Consider the following 4,569-nt stretch of genomic DNA (forward strand, 5'->3'; position numbering starts at 1 on the left):
TCTGTGACTCTGGAAAGTGAGGGAAAAGTCTTTTTCGTCGTAAGTAAATCTGGCCACCCAGATGAACGTTCTTGCCGTGACTTCTTGAAAACTTCCGAAGGTCACGCTGGATAATGGTCTGTTGAAAAGAGGGTAAGCGTTCTGTGCCGAAGATACTGCGTGACAGGTTAACTTATGTGTACGTGGAGTTTGTATTTTCCCTGTTAATGCGTTGACGGGGATTTAGAAAAGACAGTCGGGGCTGTTGACGGTAATTCGAGTCGAATCGTATAATTTACAGTGCTTCGAATTGGTTTGCTGCTATATACTGATGTTTTGATATATTTGAAAGGAGTTTCGAAAGATCGTTAATTTTATAATTGTAAACAAATTAAACGATTAATATATGTCCTATTTCGATCTTCAAATGATGTTAATCAGAAATGATATTATACTGAATGTAAATAAAGGATTTATAAGATTCGGTATCAAAATCTTGGTATGGAAACTTTTTCATACATAGCAATAGGAAATTGCTATTTAAGCGTACACAATTTCTGTTTTATAGATAAATCGTTTATTAAAAACCTTTTTCTCAAAATTCCAAAACTTATAAAAATTATATTTTCCGTGATTTACATTTACATCACTCGTGTTATTGGATTACATCATCCATGTTATTGGATTACATCACCATAAAAACTTGATTATACAGTATCAACGAATGCCTGTTAATAGAAGTCTATAAACATTATCCGATTTCTTCAAACAATTACGTTCGATTGGACATAAATCCTGGCAAACAAGACAATTTCCCAGAACGTAAATATTTGCGCTCGTATAGGTCATCGTATCACACGTCAACGCGTGAATCTATCGATTGGTTTGTGTAACAATCCACAGACATAGTTTCGTTTGTTGAGAAACTAACGCGTGTACGTGTCTCTTAAGGTTGGCAGAAGCAACAGTTCGCAAGTCCGCTGAAAGTTCAGAACCATCGGGGCAAATTGCATTATGTCGCACTGATCGAGTTTCGTCGGAACCCTCGAGAAGGTTTCAGCGTGAAATTGGTCGTTACCGACCTTTCTCTCGTCGAAGTTTGCCGGACGAAGAAAAGAACCATCGATCCCATGAATCGCTGCTACACGAAGCAATTCACCTGATAAATAAATCGGATTCGATGGATCGATGGTTGCAAAGAAGTTATAGATGAGGATACACGACTCGACGATTTCGAATTTATTCGATTCATGTTCCTGCAGATCTATCGTCGCGATCTGTAAATCATACGGTATCCGCGATCGCGACGCGCACGATGCGAAAATCTTGTTAGCGTACGAATGGCCGCAAATCTGTTTTGCGCTCAGCTGCTATTAAGAACGATGGTGACGCCAACTGTTTGTAGTTTCTTTTCCACAGCTCGATTAATTTCCACGTAGGTACACATTGACGTTTCCGAATACCATTCGGATGAGAAAACATTATACGTAACCACGTTCCGAAATGCATCACTGTAATCATAGCTTATGTAGCTAACAGCTACTACTAAATTACACCTTGCGCTAATTATTGTCAAGAAATTGATTTACTGCCAAGTAACTAGTACGTAATTTATTCCACGTTAATCAAATGCGAGGGAAAATTTTAAAAGTGTAAAATTAGTTGGATAAGACAAATTTCTATTTATATTAAAAAAAATTTAATTAACTCGTAAGATTAGTTAGGTAGTCTAAAGAAATAGTAAGATAACGAATTTTTAATAACGTATATAGTATAATCAAATCGTATAAGTCGTCACAAAATCATATGATAAACGACAAAATAATTTATAGCCGCACTCCACAGCAATCTTCTAACGGTCTCTGTCCCGTGGCTTGCTACACAGAGACCCTATCCGACCAGACGACGGTAGAGCTGTGGTTAGCGCCGTTGGTTACGAACGCTGAAGACGCTGGTTCGAATCCCGGCACTCATAGTTTCGGTTTTTTTCTGAGTAATTTTCAAAAAATGAGAAGAAAGCAACAGTACTCTATCACAACGACTTATCGACCTGAAATTTAATAAAAATTGAAAAACTTGATAAAAATTATAATTATGAATTTTCTAACTCTATCTGAAAATCAAAGTAAAATACACATAAACGAGAAACCGATCTTACGATATCTAAGAAATTCTAGCAATATATAACGTTCAAAGAGAAAAGTAAGTAAAGGTTCCTAGTGATTTTAAATTTAAGTTACATCAAATCTATTGCGACCTCTCAATTAGGTGGCCAAAACAGTCTTAAGTTGCAACTGTTCGATGGGATCGAGAAACTCGAACGATATTATAATATTAAAGTGGAAGAAGATTTAAAAATTCTCTCTAGTGTATGCTTTGTGATATTTGTATAGTTATATTTGAAGTGTTTAGTATAAACGTAAGAGTATGAAACGTAAGTAAAAAAGAGTTTGAATTTGAGCGAAAAAATGTGTTGAAACATATCCTTTGGTCTACTGTGTCGAGTTCTCATCTGGTGTCGAAATTTATGATACGTCGTTTGCTATTGAACGGACCTATCAAACGCTTAAAATGTTTTTATAACTTGTCGGGTGTGGTTTGAGTTGCAAAGTTTTTATAATTTGCAGCGTGGGAAATTACAACTTCCCAAAAAATGGCAAATGTCTTGTAAACGTGTAAACTAAGCAGAATCTTAAATCCTCAACAAAATTCTAGGAAACCACCAGAGTCCCCAACAAGAACACAATTACACACAAGTGGTGTCATGGATCTGTGCCATCCAGGGTCCATGTCAACCCTCGAATCATACAAGATCCTATCAGGAACTGAACTTAGGAACTCACGTTTAATGTACGAGTTTTTTCCATTTAAGTTTTGATCTCCTTAGAAGATACGGGTCAATCCATTGTTAGAGGTTGTCGATTGTTTGAAGACTGGAAAATTCTCAAGAGTCTGACCAACGATTTGCGACAGAGTGTTCTGATCCGAGGTTCTTTTAAGGGCTTTCAGACTCTCTGGAGTTGCAGATCTGTTTAGGATCTCGATTATAATTTCGACGTTCTATTAAGGTTTATTACATTATGTTCAATTTGTCGTATGTTCAATTGATATAGCTGAAATATACAAATACTACTGTAAAATAAAAATAAAAATATTGCACAGCACATATTTCGAATATCTCTCTCTATAAATATTTCTCAGTCTTAATCAAGTTCCTTCTCAAGTTTAAACATTGTTTTATATTATCGAAAGTCACTAAATCTTCAAAATTTGCGTTTCTTCTGCGCGCAGATTAATTTACACCTTCGTCTGTTCATTTTATAACACTGAACGAAGCGCGGGTATCAGTCAAGAAACAAATATACGATCTAATTACCTGCTCGTGATTATAACGTTTCGCGTACTTCTTCGCACGATAGTTACGTTGGAAGCTAGAAATTGTACTTCTTTCCGCAAGAATTACCTAATATGTAACATATGCTTTTCTATTCCACGAAACATCGCATGTCTATAACTTCCTACGTTAGATCCACTTACTTCTGCGCTAGAAGCGTTTCTCGTTTCCTCCTCGGCTAAATCGCAAATTCGTTACATTAAGGGCGTGGTTCGATTCGTATTCGTATAAGGTCAAATGTAATCTCATCGATGTTCCTCGGCGTGAATCCATAACGAGTTTCCATCGAATGTTATTATTATAAAATAGTCAAACAGCGTTATGGAATTGGCAAAATTTAAATTTTAATCGTAAGGTTGTCGATAAATGGTTGACCATAAATAATCATCGATTACCTAGTTGTATTTGTTCCATATTGCGCGAATCGATACAGCAACGAGCAACTTTTTGCCCTGATACGAGCGAAACTCTGGCAACGATGCTGCTTTCGCGATGCTCACGTGAAATTCGCTATCTCTCGGCTGGCATGTCACGATGGAAACTCCAAACTGTTTTATGCAGTTGAAAGTGTATTTTCCTTATCAGGATGTTTAACGATGGGTCTCTGTTCCAATATCACGGTTATGGGGTATAAACACGCTTGCATGTAATTAATTGCAGGCGAATGTTAATTAGTAACATAATTGCCAGGCGAAACTTGAAACTAGATTATATTGCAAACAACAATTGGTAATGTTTCAACCGGTTTTAGTACCTTTCTATTTTCGTTAACGCGTTAATCGTGTAAGATATAATGAATAATATATAAACGCGAAATGTACTTTATAAGCAACGTAATTAAATTAACGTAAACGTACTTGCGAGAAATTAACGAATATATAAAAAGCGAAATGCGATTTAAAAAAAAGACACATAATTTAATTTATAGTTGAAATAGAAACTTACAGAAAAATATAATTTACAATTTTTATTAAAAAATGCGGGACATTCTAATCGCTAGTTTCGCTAAAAAGCGGGCAACGTTACTTTTCATTACAAAATTTTTCATTAGTAATTTCATGGACATTACATTTTTTATTATAGTATCTCCAGTAAGTAAGTAATAGCAAGTATTATTCTGTCCTCTCTTCAACGTAACCGTTCATAATGGCAACCGTTCAAACGATCGATTAAACGTCCGTCACAGTTATGGTTAA

The 4,569-nt window shown here is 35.8% G+C and overlaps 1 long non-coding RNA gene across 1 annotated transcript; it reads right to left on the minus strand.

Annotated features, from left to right (window-relative positions):
• Positions 1–1,749: 1,749 nt before the first annotated feature.
• Positions 1,750–3,545, minus strand: LOC125385199. Its single transcript, XR_007224224.1, has 3 exons — positions 3,356–3,545; positions 2,823–3,092; positions 1,750–2,029 (listed from the first exon to the last, which is right to left on the minus strand). It is a non-coding gene; the product is annotated as an uncharacterized LOC125385199 (long non-coding RNA).
• Positions 3,546–4,569: the final 1,024 nt, after the last annotated feature.

Source organism: Bombus terrestris, chromosome 6, assembly GCF_910591885.1.
Source record: "Bombus terrestris chromosome 6, iyBomTerr1.2, whole genome shotgun sequence".
In the NCBI taxonomy this organism is placed as follows: domain Eukaryota; kingdom Metazoa; phylum Arthropoda; class Insecta; order Hymenoptera; family Apidae; genus Bombus; species Bombus terrestris.